Genomic DNA, 17775 nt, shown 5'->3' on the forward strand with positions numbered 1-17775 from the left:
ATCAAATCCGAACTCTTCTTCTTCTTCTTTTGCAAGCTGGAGTCCTCCAAAAGTTGCTGAAGTAAAACTCCCCTCAGCTCTTGCAAACATGCTCTCGGTTCTCAAGTGCTCAAGGCATGGCTTACCTTTTCAAATTGGTATATTGCTAAACTATGTTGATCCTGACTAATGCCATTTCTACCCTCATACAAACAACATTCTTATGCCTAACGAAGGAAAGCCACAGTTTCACTGAGGGAAAGGCGGAAAAATACCCAGCCAAGTGCCAATCGGGTTGAGAGAGAAAAATTCATTTCCAGCCCTGTCAACCCATGACCCAAAATTGCTCAGTGAAGGCTCTAACCCAACGGTGAGAGGGCAAGAAGCTCTCAAAGCTCCAGGGGAAGCAGCCTTATATAGGCTTTCCCCTCCCCTTTTCAGCAAGGGCTCATGGGACAGCTTTTACCCATGAGCCTATCACACAGAAAAGATACTGGGCGAAACCTTGCCCAGTATTTTCCTGCAATCTATGGACACAGCACCTCCAGGCAAAGTCATCCCATGCTTATTTGACATAGAACGGGGCCTATCAATGAAAGAGCCTTTTCAGTTGTGGCACTGTGTTGCTGGAAAAATTCTCCAGACAGGCTTACCTAATGCTAACCTTGAGTCATGTTTGTGGCACCAGGCAACCTTCTCTTTACTTTCCCACCCTTTTAAAACCTTGGCAGTTGCACAGATTCATTCTGGTGTTTTGTGTGTTGTTTTCGTTTCACCATGTGAGTTAACAGTTATTCATCGCATTCCTATGCATATCTATGCCAACACAAATCCCATCGCTTTCAGTGGAGCTAACTCCTGGGTAAATGTGTATAAAATTGCAGCCTTTTAAGAACTTAATTGTCTAAAGCACCTTAGATATAGTTCTGGTAAAGTATAAAAATACTCTAAACAAAGAAATAAGCCCTCAAGTTGTGACATATTGCATAAGTGTGAAAGAAGAGCATCAAGGAAAATCTTCCAGCCAGCTCACTGAATAATGAAGAATTTGCTGCTGACCTTCGGAAGAGCATGACCTAGCCTTATAAGAAAGCATTGCTTAAAGAATCTATTTTTTATTGACGGAGAGAGAAAGAAAAGTTGCAGGATTTGCTGCTGTGTGCCATCTGTGCATGGACAAATTGGACTGTGCAAGGAGGAAATGAGTTATTGTAAAGAAGGAACATTTTGTATTTTCGTCATGGAAAACTGGTGGAAACAGCAGTGTTTGAGCTTTTAGCATTTGGTCTTTAACTGATAGGTTGGGATATTTTAGTTAGAAAAGCCATTACTTCCTAGAGGTATGGCACAGCCGATTATACCCCTTTAGAAGTCCTATTCATTGCTGTGTGACTTGTGCAGGATAAAATCCTTCGCTTTAAGTCACCAAATGATTACAAAATGCAAAGTAGCATGAATAAAATAACCACTGGCTCTTGAAGTTGTTGTCCAGTTATGAGAACTGGAAATGAACCTCAAAATCAGCCCCTTGTAATAAATATGCTATGCTGAGCACATTCAGTTCCCAATATTTGGGGCAGTAGTTCTGGTTATCAAAATGTGCAAAGTGAATTGTTACTTCAGTAGCATAGCTTTGTATATCATAGAAGAGACTGATGCTCAATCTGCAGTGAGGGATAATTGTAAGAATAATCAAAGGCTTGTCGGATCAGATAAATATGAATGTTGAACTTGTTTTTAGCTTATGACTTGTACTGATAATTTTAGTGTACATTTTATATTTTATGCAAGTTTCACGGAGGTCTTTAGAGTTAAGCAGTATGCAAATTCTGCTAAATAAATGTCTACAACTATACACATTCTGAGCGCAGGCACAATGGTACAGCTGTTCTGGAAACACACATTCTTCCCAAAATTTCAGAGAGAATTTGTTCCACCAGTTTGTAACAGAACCGAATTGTACACAGCTGTGATTGGGTGAGCAGTTGTGAGGTGACAATCCCTTCTCACCAGGTTTGCAACATTGATTTTCCTGTTTTAAAGAATGAGGGAACTAAATAATATTTCACTGATTGAATGTACATGTAGCGCTTTTGAAAGCGAAGCTGGAGAGCTCTTCTGAAGCGTACAAGATTGACAACGCAGTCAGTATTGAGTTGTCAGCAAGGACACTTGACAAATAAATTGCGAAGGTTCAGAGAAGCCAGGCTCAGCACAAATAAAAAGAAAAAACCACCCCATGCTCATTTCTGTTTCAGTGTATGCTTATGCACAGACCATGTCAGCTTGCTGTTTTTTAAAAGAGCTAATTAGCATTGTTAAGTATTTGGTTTCACTCTTTCTTTTAGCCATTGCTTTGAAGTGTACTGCTATACAGGTATTTCCTAACAATTTAAAAGCTGTAAATTTGACAATAGGGGTGGACTGGTACTGCAACTTGTCCATGTGTCACGCCCTCCTCCATCAGCCAGCCCTTGTGCCCGACCTGGACCCTGCAATCATCTTCTGTAGTCCTTCTTTGTGTGCTTCCTCCACTGAAGGTCTGGAGGGTGGCAACACAAGAGCAGGCCTTTTCTGCAGTGGCTTCCCATCTGAGGAATGCTCTCCCCAGGGACGCTCGCCTGGCGCCTTCATTACGTATCTTTAGGCACCAGGCGAAAATGTTTCTCTGTAACCAGGCCTTTGACTGATAAACATTCTATGGCCTTTTAAAGGTGTTTGTAGGAGTGGGGGCTATTGGTTGGCTTTTGTTTTATTATATATTATTTATTCTCATTTTGTAATTTTATGCTGTGGACTGCCCTGTGGTCTTCAGATGGTATACAAATTTAATAAATCTCAGCCTAGAAAATGAATGGTTGCAGCTTTGAAGTATCCCGGTATTTTTAAATGATTTCTTAGTGGGAACTGTCTTACTTGGCTCTTCTATGTTTTCAGTCTGCCTCTTATCATTGTTAGGGGTTGTATCCAATTAAGTAATACTCAGAGAAGACCCATTGAAGTCAATGGGCTTGAGTTAGTCAATGGACTATGTCAGTGGGTCAGTTTTAACTATGAATGTGTTTATTTGCTGGTTTTATCTTTTATTTTATTATTTATGCAGTGTGTGAATCATTTGATTGAACTGCTGAACATCACCCTGGAATGTTTTGAATGAGAGTGATAAATAATTTTTTTAAAATGCTAAAGCACCATTAACAAAATACAAACTCTTGGTGTATCTCGCCTATCTCCTAACTGTAAAGCAAATTCAACTCATCCCATGAAAGAGCACATTTATGTAACCCACCAGCAGTAAACTAAGTTAGCTAAATAGGACCAAAAGACAACCTCCATAGAAATTAATGCTGGCATCTAAATTGATAGAGAGGATTTAGGCAACACAGCTGATAAATCTCTGAGCTGAACATGGAGATCAGCTTAACTTACCTTCTAGGACTTAGTAAATCTACTTGATGTATCATCATGACTAAAGCTGTTCTATGTCAGTAGATCAGAGTTTTCTCTTTGATGTAGTAGTTGCCTGTAGGTATTTTATTATGGTCCTGAAGCATCTGTTTGACATACTCTCTGAGGACTAAAAGTTTCCATGGATGTATTTTTATTTATTTTTGTCCTACTAATGCAAAATCATGATACATGTTATCAAAGTGTTACATTCTAAAACGTTCAGGTCAGGTATTCAGAAGACTGCTCTGTAATTCCTCTGAGATGAAGACATGTATTTGTGCAAATAAAAAATAAAGAAAAGATCTGTTTATTGCACACAGCAAGAGGGGAACATTGGTATATCCATGCTGGAAATGTGCAGCTGTACATATGTCCAGGGATGACAGCATTTGGCATGGGACTATTATAGTGCTTAAATAAAAATTATTGAGTCTCAAACTAAAATGAAAGCCATAAATTCTGACTTTGGAATTTCAGCCCCCCGGTTGTATTTACTGAGTAGTTATAGCATGCATACACAACATTTTCTTTATGTACCATTTTCTTTATAATGAGTGGTTTTCAACTAAGTCTTATTGAAATTAAGGGACCTAAGTTAGTCATGTTCATTAATTTCAATGGGTCTACTCTGAATAACACTTAGTGGAATGCCACCCTATGTCACATGATCTAGGCTCAAATCCTAGCCTTGAAGTGCTAGCATTAAATTAAGCCAGAGATTGCTAGGAGTTCAGTCTAATATCCAAAACACCAGAATATTTTTTGTGTATAATTGTGATAAATTATTCCTGAATTTACCCTTGGATTAGCAGAGAGCTTCAATAAAGAAAGCAGAATATTTATTTCCCATTCTAATGTATTTTCAGCTTCTTACCCTCTTTTAAAAAGATCAAACAGCTATATGAAGAAACAGCAGGTGCGTTGATATTGTCTTCACAAGTTCCTTGTGTTTATATTCTCACTTTGTGTTGCATACGCTCTTTTTTTCTGTACAAACCTTTTTTGTATTTCTTTGTAGAATGATTTAAATTGACTGGAAATAAATATTTTCCCATTAAATCTAATGGATGTCGTGACCTTTGCTGAGTGTTAACAGTCTCTCTAAGTGAATGTCAACCTCTTCTATCAAGCACACACAATGGGAGTTTCTTTGGAATATGAATAAATGTGCATTTTCAGCCTCCAGAACAGCAGGTGGCAACATAATGCAGAAGTGTATTGAAACACAGGGCGGGGAAGTTAGTCACTCCTCTTGCTTCAAGTAAATTTACTGGGCCTGTGTCAGCTGTGGTCGTCTCTATCCCAAAGGTTGTGAAAAGCACCCTTTCCTTGATGCATGTTCAGGCTCATCTTTTAATAAAGCAATTCCATATTTCAGATATCCCGGTTTATTCCAGTTTCCTTCTCTGAGTATCAGCAGTGAAAGATAAAAGCTTCTACAATTTCCATAATGAATGGCTAAATTTAGAATACGTTTATGAAAATGTCACGAGGGCTAATTGCTGTAATTTTGATATTATCCTTTGAAAAGCGAAAGCCTCAAAATAAGCCCTTTTTGGATCACAATGAGAGATTTTTAAAAACAGGTACTGGGGTAGCCAAGGCAATGGCCTTCTGATGTTGGTATGCTACAACTTCCATCAGGCCCTGCCAGCAAGACCAATGGTCAGATCATGAGATTTGCAGTCTGGAGAGCACCATGTTGCCTACCTCTGATTTTAAAGAAAGCCAACATAGTTTTGCTTTCTGTGAAGATTAAGAAGGGCTGCCTTCATACACACTTGTCCTCTTGTACACTCAGACATACACACAGATCTTTTGGGAGCAGGGGACTTGAGTAGGAGGAATCGTCCTGGCTGCCACCACCAAAACACAGAGACACTTGTTAGTAAGAAAGATCTTTCTTCAGACAGGTGATGGCACAAGCTCAGCAGCAAAGGCTCAGAAATCATCATTTGGGAGCGATGAGTTTCGATGCATGCTCACTATCAGAACTTGCTTGTTTTGTGGGAATGTCAAGGTTGCAAATGTGCTCCCATTAGGGTGGGTGAATCTGCTTCTATCTACAAAGGCAGCACCTGCTTCTTGACAACTAGATGCACCCTCAAGCTCCTGTTTTCTGCCACTGCCGCCTCCTGTTCTGGGTCTCCAATCTCCACGGAGGCTCTCTGCAGGAACATCATGGAAAAGAGCAGACTTCTCTCACTTCTGAAGCAGCTGAAGTCAAGTCAGAAAGGAGCGATTCCCCCGGCCTTGAAACCAGGTCCCCATCATTCAGCCCTCATCCCCATTTCTTCCTCCTTCTCCACTTCTTATCTCAGAGCCTGCCAATCCAAGCCCAATCCTAACAGCGCTGTGAGGAGCCTACCCACATTCAACAGAATGGACACACAGGTCTGTGCTCTCCATTTTAATGAATGTGGAACCTTTACTACATTGCAGGTCCACTGCTAGAATAGCTTTTCACAGTGATGCTTTCCAGTAGTTTGCACAAAATTAAAGCATTTTGCCTCACCTTTGCTTGGGATGAATATATATGTAATCATCAATGTCTTGATAAACTCCACAGTTCCCTGGAATTCGCTGATTGACTGCCGTTTGTTCTTTGCACTCATAACTAGAAGTCTTCTTCTGTAGCCTTTACTGTTTCTCGATCCATCAGTGTTAGCAAGACCAGAATAGCTCAAAACCCAACATCCTGCTCCAGCATAACACCCTCAGGCTGAAAGCATGAGATATAATACTGTTTCCAGAACCTTCTAGTTGCTAAGCCTTGATAGATGAGGGGAAAATACATTTCTCCTTTGTGTTGTGGGTGTTTTCTCACTGGCTACAGCAAGGACATCTTTGGAGATTTATGTCTGCTTTGTTGACGCATTCAGATTACAGCACGTTAAGTCAAGTCATGTCAAAGTTATGGCTATTGGTATCCCATTACATTGGTCCTAACTGGATGCAAGGTAGGGGTTGTCCTGATGTTTTAGGGTTTGAAAATCGGGGATTTTGGGAGAAGAGGAATGAACCTTTCTCTCCACTCTATTCCCCTGATCTAAATATCCCCACTACCCCCTGAAACTGTATTAACTCCATGGGAGAACACACACAAGTGGCTGCATGGAACTAAAGTCATATCAGTGAGCAGAAAACAGGAGGACAGTAGCAAATAATGCAGAAGGCCTGTGCCACTTCCCTGATGAGATGGAGAAGGGGAAGGCAAGGCAGCAGTAAGGTCCATGTGGTGCAGGGTGGATTTGATTTAAATTGAATCGAATTAAATCATGATTTAAATCACTAGTCAGTAAGACTTGATTTCAATCATTTTTTTACAGAAAGACTCATTCTTGCCGGTATCATCTAAATATTTACAACCAGATGAAGGTTTCATTTTTGGAATAAGAAATCTTCAGAGTAGTTTTTACAGTTATATCAAAAATTTATATCAAAAACCAAATTTGGTTATACTATTAGAAATACATAGACAGATAATTATGAAATTATTGTGAGGTTTAATAAATTAACTGTTTATATTTGGGCAACTTTCCTGCTGTACTTTACTGGAAGGAGAAAAATAACCTTTTCCTTAATAACAATTTAAACAATTTATTTAACTAAAACAACAAAATTATAGCATATTTATCCATTTTTGTTAACTGATGCAGTTAATCAATTAAAAAACAAAACCTTGGACTGAGTTTTAGCACACATGAAAAACTTAAAACAAATCCTTATTTCCTGATTTGGACTATAATGTAACTTAAATAAAAAACTATCTTTAGAAAGATTTTTCCTCCAAAAGCATTTTTTTAAAAAAATAATGCAAATTAAATCAAAAAAATCCGATTTAAAATTTTTAAAAATCCAATTTAATTTTTTTTAAAAATCATTGATTTTTATCCACCCTGATGTGGTGCAAATGTGCCTGCTGGAGTACCAGTTTGGGTCTCCCAATGCATTTGATTTGCACCACACTGACCTTGTCTCCCTCCCTCTGTCCCAGTATGCAGCAATGGCTCAGCTGGAAGGAGGTCAGGTCAGCAGCCCAGTCCCACTGCACTCTCTGATACTGGGTGTGGTAAGAAACAAGCATGGCTGGCCAGCTGCAATGTTTTCTTGTAGGTCCTGTTTGTTTCTTACCACACATGGATTCTTTCATGACATCCCAAAGTGCATTCTTTGTTCTCCTGGAACCGCAGAGTACTCGGAATGTAAATATATAAACAGAGATGCCTGTATTCTCTTCCTCAAGACAAGCTGTCTTTGGTAATAAATTTTGATAGCAATATTAGTGCATTTAAAAAAAAAAACCTAATTGAACCAAAGTTTTTCAATACCTTTCACTACCACCATGACCCTTGTTCTGAACCTTTTCAGCTATCACTTTAACCAGACTTGTTTAAAAAGCTTTTCTGTTTTCAAATTGTGCTTACTGTACCTCTCCCATTGAAATCAGTGAGATTTAGATAGGCTTAACATCATGTGCACCATTTGTAATCAAATATTTTCTTTCTTTCCTACAAAGAAGGGGGATATTTGATCCAGCTATGACTGCCATATGCTGGTGTGTTCTGTTTATTTTCTGGCATAATAGGATAGTTTGGGTACAGCATAATGTTTCATGTACCGTACTGTTCTTATTTAAAATTCAGTATGCAGAATTTGGTGAATTCTATCTACCACCCATATGCTCTGCAAAGATAAGCCACCTTCATTTGTGGACTGTTTTATGTTATTCGGTTAGTTCTTTTTTAAACTGCTTTTTCAAGTACACTTTTTCTCCTGGTCTAAGAAAATGATCTGTTTAGTAAGAAATTGCCACCGTTGGAAGATTTTAGCCTCTCTCTCCTCCCCTCTCTCTCTGTTCACCAACTTAATTACAATTCCAGAGAGGCCTTTTGCTCTGACCTATTTCAAATCAGTCATGAAAATAACAAGCATCTTCAGCATCAGCTTGAGCAAGCATGTTTTCAGAACACCCCCATCTTTCATCCTGTCATTTCCCAAATCCAGAAGAACAATCATAGATACTTGGTCAAATTCTGGTTGTAAATAAATTTCCGTGGCGCATAGGTTTTCAGATAAATTGTATCATTTCCCCCACACACACACACTGCCCCCAATAAACTGCATGATGTAGAAATCCCAGCTGTGTGACAGATATGTTTATTTCTGGATCTTTCTCTCCTTCGAGAGCCAGTGTGGTGTAGAGGTTCAGAGTGGTGGACTCGTAATCTGGCGAACCGGGTTTGTGTCTTCGCTCCTCCACATGCAGCTGCTGGGTGACCTTGGGCCAGTCACACTTCTTTAAAGTCTCTCAGCCTCACTCACCTCACAGAGTGTTTGTGGTGGGGGAGGAAGGGAAAGGAGAATGTTAGCCGCTTTGAGACTCCTTCGGGTAGTGATAAAGCGGGATATCAAATCCAAACTCTTCCTCTTCTTTTTCTTCTTCACTGCTGATAACTGAATTATTGTAGAACATTGAATATTGTTCATTTGGATATCCATCTGGTATTGGATGACGGGCAACTATTCTCAACAAACTCAGTGGAGTTGTTGCAGGGAGATTTAAAAAAATAATAATTCACAAAGCTTGTTCAAATCTGTTCCTTCCCATCTACTACCTCCTCCTCTTCAGGGTACTCTCAGAGACTGCAATCCTGCATGCAGTGAGGTTATTCAAATCACACTCAAATTAAAAGGAATTAATTGTAATGCTTAGCACTGATCTTGGATTATATTTTGAGTTTATAAAATTACTTTATCTGCAGAACTGAATCCACAATGGCAAGCAGTGTTGGAAAGCAAACAACGTAATCATATTTTAAAGAGTTCTAAAATTAACTCATAATTTGGGGCTGCAGAAGGACTTCTAAGGACAACAATGCTTGATTCTTTCCAACTGTGCTGGAGCACTCCAGCTTTATTTGGGTATTCAGATAATTCGTATAAGCAGTCACATGACAGGAAGTGGGTGTGCAGTCCTTGAGCCCCTCCATCATATCACCTTGATCCCATTTTTAGCCTTCCACAAGTTTGAAGGCAAGAGTCTGAATCAGGGAGCACTCTCTAGTCATAGAGCCTCTCTGCGTAATTTAGAACCCTGCACAACCAAGGTTCTAATTTTCACAAATGGCCTCCACAAGAAGAGGAGTCTTCAGCCATCTACCCTCAAACTCCCAGAGGGCTGTAAATGGGATGAAGGGATCCCATTGGAGAGGAGGAGGCTTGGCAGTGCCCCCAAACTCTCCTCTCATGGTTGCCTGCACAGGAGTCATTAGTGCCTCAGTAAAGTCAATCTGCATTTCAAACAAGAGAACCACAATCACTAGTTGAAATCAGTGGTGCTTAAATGTGCCTCAATTTAGCTGGCTCTTCATATAATGCTGTCAGCATTTATGTGTGGCTTTGTCCTATACCCCAGCCATAGGAGCCAACTCCTAGGGTTTGAAGCCCCTTCAGCCCCTCCTGAAATATTTGAGGGGGCTAGGGCCCCCAAAGTTGATGGGCATTACAATTCAAATGGTGTGTGTGTGCCGTGTCTTGTGAGCAATTCTGTAGGGTGGGGCTTACGTCCCCCCCCCAATATTTTACTCCCATTGGCACCCCCAGCCCAGGTGTTTCAATGCATTCCGAAATCCAGTTTTAGGAAAGCAAATATTCATTCTTGCTCACTACCCTTCGACAGCAATGTGTGATATGATTCTGTGGGAAGTAGATGAGTTCTGCCTTTACTGAGAGACACATTTGTCCCATCTGTGTTTTTAACTTAGTCATAGTCATATTTTTGGGAATGATAACTAGGTTTGTTAGGGTGTTTGCTTAGAAGATATCTTCAGATTCCTCTTGTAGCACAGACCTCTGGTAGGACAACACAGCAGGTATAACAATGCACTATCTCATAGGGTGCTGCTGTTAAATACTGATATATTGTAGGCTGGGTTCCATCTAAAACAGGTAAAGTTGTTGAACTACAACTCCCATCATCCCTCACCTTCGGACATGTTGGCTGAGAGTGATGGAAGTTGGAGTCTAACAAACTACGGATGTCCACAAGCTAGTTATCTCTGACCTATAGTCCAATCTCCTATGGATACAAAGTAAATGTAATATTAAAGCCCAAGAAAAGTGTCTGGAGACAGCACAGTTCTTCTCTTAAGCCACCCTTGGAGTTTTATACCAGAGAGTTATTCTCACTGCCGTTATTTCCAGTAAAATTATACCTACAATTACCTGGCAGAAGACTCCGTGAGACCCCCATTTCAGTAAGCAAAGGCAATAGGCTTGCCAAGTTCATCCAGGTGGAACCCCACACAGGCAAGGTTTCTGTTCATACCTTGTATGACACCTAAGCCAGGCTTAATATCATAAACCCTGTTATTATGAAAGTATACAAATGAAGATCTTAAAAAGATAGGTAGAATACCGTATTTTTCCGTGTATAAGACAAGGTCCCCCCCAAAAAAAAATTCTTAAAGTTTAAAATTGGAGGTAGTCTTATACACTGAATGTTGCAATTAAATATTTAAATAAATACCATACATGCCGCCATACATGCTCTGGCAGTTGCAGCTCCTTGCAGGGGAGGGGCCTTCTTGCAGGGGAGGGGCACTGTGGGGCCTTCAGAGTCTGCCTGCCCCCTCCCACTCAGCCACCCTACAACTGGGGGGGGTGGGGAGGCAGCACAGAACCTGAGTGTGTCCAAGGGGCAGAATGCAGTTCGCTCCCCTGGATGTTTGAGAGTGAAACAGAAAAATCAATTTGACTTCTGCAGTTCCTGGCTGTTGGGGACATGCTCTCGTTCATGCTCTCTCTCACACTCAGCTGCCCAGCTCTGCCACCACTCCAGCTGGCCCGAGGGGATCAAAGTCATCTCACCCCTCCACGCCTTGCCCAGCAGAGAAACCACGCACCTTACACCCCTCCTGGGCAGCTGTGCACCACCTGCCTGCGACTCCAGAGCCTCCCAAATCTCCTGCCCCCTTCCCCCTTCATTTTGACAGATTGGAGGAGGCTCGGGAGTCACGGGCTGGCGGGGGTTGCTCAGGAGGGACACAAGGCACGTGATTTCTTTGCCAGGCAAGGTGCAAAGCCCTTCTTTCACACCCTATGAAACATAAATGTGCAGAGTTTTTTAAAAAGGTGTTACGATCGACAAAGGAGGCCCCAACTCCCTTTTCTTTGATCAGAATTAACCCTGGCTGTGTCAGAAACAGGGGGGGGGGTGCTTAAGGAAATTGTGGGCTTTGGTACAGATTCACCTGGTCCACACACCCTGCTCTCCTTGGGTAATATGCAGCTGTGGAGAGGTGGGAAGATAGTTTTTGCGCAGCCAGAGGCAGAGGTGGGGGGGGATCGAAGAGTGCAGAAGAAGGGCTTTGCACCTTGCCCTGCAGAGAAACCACACGGCTTGCGCCCCTCCTGGACAATGGCTGCCCACTCCTGACTCTGGAGCCTCCCCCAATCTGTCAAAACAAAGGGGAAAGGGGGCAGGAGATCAGGGGAGGCTCAGGAGTCATGGGGGGGGCACCGTTGCCCAGGAGGGGCGCAAGGCGTGCAGTTTATCTGCTGGGCAAGGCATGGAGGGGTGAGATGACTTCAATCCCCTCGGCCAACTGGAGCGGCGGCAGAGCTGGCGCGGAGCCAGGCAGTTGAGTGTGAGAGAGGGCGTGAATGAGAGCATGTCCCTGAGGGCCGGGAGCTAAAGAAGTCAAATGGATTTTTCTGTTTGTCTCTCAAACATCCAGGGGAAGAAGAAGAAGAAGAAGAAGAAGAAGAAGAAGAAGAGTAGTTTGGATTTGATATCCCACTTTATCACTACCCGAAGGAGTCTCAAAGCGGCTAGAAGCAGCTAACATTCTCCTTTCCCTTCCTCCCCCACAACAAACACTCTGTGAGGTGAGTGGGGCTGAGAGACTTCAGAGAAGTGTGACTGGCCCAAGGTCACCCAGCAGCTGCACATGGAGGAGCAGGGAAGCGAACCCAGTTCACCAGATTACGAGTCCACCGCTCTTAACCACTACACCACTCTGGCTCTCAGGGGAGCAAACTGCACTCTGCCCCTTGGGGGTGTGCAGGCTCTCCACTGCCTCCCCCTCCCCAGCTGTAGGGCGGCTGAGTGGGAGGGGGCAGGCAGACTCTGGGGGCCCTGGGGTGTGCCCCGCCCCTCTGCTGCATGGAGCTCAGTGATGGCACCTGGGGAGGGGGGGCTGAGAGGAGCAGCCGCCATGACATAGCTTGCCTCACTGTTTGATGTTTAAAATATTTATTTCTTGATTTTGGGCTCAAAAAATAGGGGTCGTCTTATACATGGGGGCATCTTATAGACAGAAAAATATGGTAATAGTTCCTGGGAAGCGAACAGGATGTTCTTCCATATTACAGGCAAATGGTAGGTGAGGAACAGATGGTTTAGACTGCTTATCTTTCAAAAGGTGATAAAGCCAACAGCTGTAGAGTACACAAGACCTACAAAGCTTGTTTTATGATTAATTCAGCAATGGTGATTTAAAAAGAAAACATATACAGCTACAGCAGAATGAGAAAGAAAGATAAAAACAGCAGATCAGCTTGTGCCATCCACGGAGGAGCTTACATGTATGCAAAGCCCTAATGCTGTCCTTGCTTTTACTTTGTAGGGGGAAAGATGGAAAGATTTGCTGTTCCAACAACAGTGACAGGGTTCAGTCATCCCAGGAATAAAGAGATTGTTTATTTGTAGGCAGCAATGGAAATTTGATTCATGCAGCTTAATTGTCATCACATAAACCAGTCAATTGGTTAACCATAGGATGTCCAGGCTAAGTTTTTATTTTGAATCTTGCAATTCAAGTCAACAGATTGTCTGAAAAATAAACCGAACGATGGAACAGACACAGGCGGTAATGGTATGAGAGAGAAAAACGTTTTTAAAGGGAGGGCACAAGAGTCAAAGTTTATTTCAAGGTTCCTCCCACACGTCAGATTTTTGAAATCATGGTATATATCAGATTAACATTTTACTCCTAAATGTATAATCTCTCCCATTGATGTGAATTCTGTGTAAGAATCCTTTATTGTCCAGTTTATGATTCAGTTATAATTTGTATGTGGAAAATACCTTTCCTTCATTTAACCACTACATGGGTTTAGCAGTGAGGGGAAGGATGAGCAGCAAAGCAGAACCGGTGCTACCATAAGGCAGAATGAGACAGGTGCCTCATGCAGTTGATTTGTGGATATTGTGAAAGGGCAGCCAATGTTTACTTAGTTATCTCATTATTCCTTTATTTTATTTTTTCCTCTCAGGGAAAAGCACTTGAGGTTTTTCTGCCTCAGGTGCCACAATACCTTGGTCAGGTATAGACACTATGTCTCTTGAGTGGGCTGGGGGTGGCATTTGCCAGCTCACCTCAGGCAGGAAAATGCCTTGAGCCTGCTCTGGGGGTGAGCTACTAGTGTCAGTGGCGTAGCGTGGGGGGTGCAGGGGGGGCCGGCCGCACCGGGCGCAACATCTGGGGGTTAGGGTTGGGGGCGCAAATCCATGGGTTAGGGGGCGCAAATCCATGGGTTAGGGGGCGCAAATCCATGGGTTAGGGGGTGAAAATTACTTGCCTTGCCCCGGGTGCTGACAACCCACGCTACGCCACTGACTAGCGTAGAAGGACACCCTCCCCAGTGTTCCCTGTGGACAGTGAGTGCAACATCCATAGCAATTCTTGGTCACTCCAGTGGCTTCAGACTTAACAATTGTGACATTCCTAGAATCAGTCAAAAAAACTGCAAGTTTTTGCACCGATGTATCCCCAACACAACCCCTTCCAAAATGCAGATATAAATATTCTCTGCTGTGCTGCTTTTGCTGCCTGTGAAAACATAGCACCTCTTTTAAAACATTTATTCCCTGTTAGATGTGCACTTCATAGTACTCAGGCTGCTGTGATTTTAGCTCATTCATATTGTATTCGCAGTACAAAACAATCTGTCAGGCTTTTTGTTGGAGGCCTAAATCTTCTTATGTGAGAAAAGTGTAAGCAGCACACATCATCATCTCAGAAGCTAAACTTTCCACCAGTTATTCATACATTGAAATGTGTTCTCTAAATATCCTTAAGCACATGGAGTTTTTCCGACATCTTAAAATAAAAGCCATGTTGTGCAACAGTGATTGTGCTTTCAGATATTTTTTTATAAAAAAACATGCTTAGAAAATAGATGCCTTGCTTCCTAATATTTGGGTTCTTGTATATTATCAAAAATACTGAAGAGATGAAGACCCCTTATCTCCAATACATTTAAAACAGCACCAAATCATTTTAAATAGTCATGGTTCCCCTCCCCCAATATCCTCAGAATTGGAGTTTGTTGACCCCATTCCCTCCCTTAGAGCTACAATTCCCAAAGTTCCCCAGGAAGAGGTGGTGACTGTTAAACCACTCTGGGAATTGTATCTGTGAGAGAAATAGACATCTCCTAACAACTCTCAGCACAAACTACAGTCTTCACGATTCTTGGGGGTGAGCCATGACTGTGCAAAGTGGTATGATTCTGCATCAAATGTATAATGCAATTCTGTTCTTTGAGGGAGGGAGGTACAATCTCTTGAGCTCCTCCTGAATTGAGATTGGAGTCTAGAACAGGGTGGGGAGCTTCAAGGCCTGGGGCCCACATGTATCCCTCTGGGAGTCTCCATTCAGCCTAGGGAATGATCCCTAAGCCCCTCCTTCTCCCCAGGCCACACCCCCTCACTGTCCCTGCTCTGTGCCCTTTAACTGCTTTTGCTTAGTTGGAATGTGTCATTGAACTGTAACAATGCCTCTTGCTCACCTGGACAGAGAAATGGGAAGTATGTAACCCCCTGATTTTATTGTGGCTCAGTGGTAGTCTGCTGTACAAAGGTAACCATCTTGCCCTGCTCATCATTGGCATGTGGCCCTCAGAAAGTCACCCAGAAGGAAATGCAGCCATAGCATTGGAAAACTGTTCCTCATCCCTGTCCTGGAGGGTTTACAAATGGCGAGGCTTACATTTTTGAAGCATATGTTTACCAGGTTTTAGGGGTTGCAGCTGCCATCTATCTGTAGCCAGGAAAGGCTTTAGTTTTTGCTAGAAATGCTAACATGCAGTTGCACAAATTGCTTTTCGCTTCCTCTATGTGCATTTTAATTTTCCCGTACTACAGATGCACGGGCAGCGTTCACATCTCTTCTGGGCTAATTCTCCATCGGACGTTATGATAGGAGCGCAGAAAAGCAGAAGCACAACAAGGAACTCACACATCCCCTTGGAATTTTGGATTACTCCACTCACAGACTGGAGCTCAGATATTTCAGCCTCAAAGGTTTGCATGGGGATCTGAACCCCAACAGTTGGTGGGGGGTAACTAGAATGTTGCAACCTCCACACTTCTTGCAATTCCTGAAGCTCATGAAACTTTGTGCAAGTCAATATCTCTCAGTTTACAAGATGGCGGCTTACCCAGAGGGGTCTTGATGAAAGTCTCTGTCCCAAAGCCAAGTGTGGGGCGGAAAGGCTTTAGAGCTTCCAGCAGTGACCTCAGAGGGCCACCTAGATAGACGCGCATCTTCAGTTGGTCCCATAATCCCAGGTATAACTCTGCTCAAGTGTCAGCGCTCCACCTGGAGGCTGAGAATGGATATATACCCAATGCCTGAGCCAAAGCCTACCTATAACTGTAATCAATAAAAGTTGTGGCCAATTTTTGTCTAGGCCTTTGGTCCCTGGGGGTTGCAGGGTTAGGGTTAGGGAAACTTCGTCACGACTGTTAGCAGCTTAGCAGCGAAAATAAAAAATGATGTTATATGCAGTAGAAGGAAGTTCTACTTTGATTATATGAAGAGATCACAGTCCAGAGCATGCTCAGAGTTTAATAATAAGGAAAGAAAGCAGAACTTTCCCTAAATTATTCAAGGCATCTTTTGGTAGGTATATATAGAACATTGTAGACACTTTTGTAGATACTTGTAGATTGTCTGGAAGTTCATTATGCTTAATGATATGTTTGATATCAATGGATTCTTTATCAGGTTTTTTTGTTCTTTTGGCTTTGGGATGTCGCTGTCTGGCTTCATTACTTGATTTACAACATGCTCCTTCAAAGTGAAAACTTACTTAATTAGAAGTCACAGGCAAGAATCAACAAAAACCACCCACCAGTAATAACACAACAGCTGTTAAGTGCCTTTTTCTTTCTCTCTGATTTTAGTGGATGGATCAGCCAACAGTGAGACCCAAGCAGGTTTCTGACAATAATGCATCCATTAGTACAGTGGTACCTCGGGTTACAGACGCTTCAGGTTACAAACTCCACTAACTCAGAAATAGTACCTCGGCTTAAGAACTTTGCTTCAGGATGAGAACAGAAATTGTGTGGTGGCAGCGTGGCAGCAGTGGGAGGCCCCATTAGTTAAAGTGGTACCTCAGGTTAAGAACTATTTCAGGTTAAGAACAGACCTCCAGAACAAATTAAGTTCTTAACCCGAGGTACCACTGTATCTGTTATGCCATGTCAGGCCATGCGTTCTCTTGTACACGCTGTTGCTTGGCCAGACTTACATGACCATGGTCTTATAAGAGCCTTACAGAAGGACCATGGCTCAATCATAGAGCACTTGGTTTTCATGGAAGAAGTCCCAGGTTCAATCCTTGGTGTCTCCAGGTAGTGCTGAGAGAAACTTCCAGGTCTTGAAGATGTTCTGCTAATTAGATAATACTGAAATAAATGGATCAATAAGCTGAATAAGTATAAGGCAACTCCCTCTCTTCCTTGGGCACTTATAAACCAAATGATAAATAAAATAAAAAGCCTGTCCATTCACCTATAATAACCCCTAGCTCTCTTCTTTGCACTTCTACTAAATGCCAAGACTGTACTATAGCATGCATCTGTGTTTTACAGGTTCCCTAGTTTTCTTTGCCACAAAACTAATTTCATTGCTGCAAAACTCCATTCAATCCATTTTCTTCCTGTTTATTTATTATTTTCAAAAACATACGCTAATCAATCAAAAATGCAAAAATGCAAAATAATAACCATAAAAAGAAAACAAAAGTCACATGGGTGTATTATTTGTTTTCATTTTCTTCCATTTCTTAACATGAACAAATTAGTATGGAGAATAACTTTAGGAATATGTCACCGAGTAAAAGCCAAATTTGTGATCAGTTAATCTGTCCATTCCCTAATGGAAATTCTAGATATATAATACGCATCTGCATGCTAGGTTCTGCATATGAATCTCAAGATTTAGCTAGGATATGTGTGAAAACTAATGTAACCTGACAGTCTCTCATTAGATGCATAACTAATAGGGTCTCAAGTTGATTAATTATTGAATCCTAATTAAGTTTGAA

This window comes from Podarcis erhardii (assembly GCF_964252035.2).
Source record: "Podarcis erhardii genome assembly, chromosome: 10".
Lineage (NCBI taxonomy): Eukaryota > Metazoa > Chordata > Lepidosauria > Squamata > Lacertidae > Podarcis > Podarcis erhardii.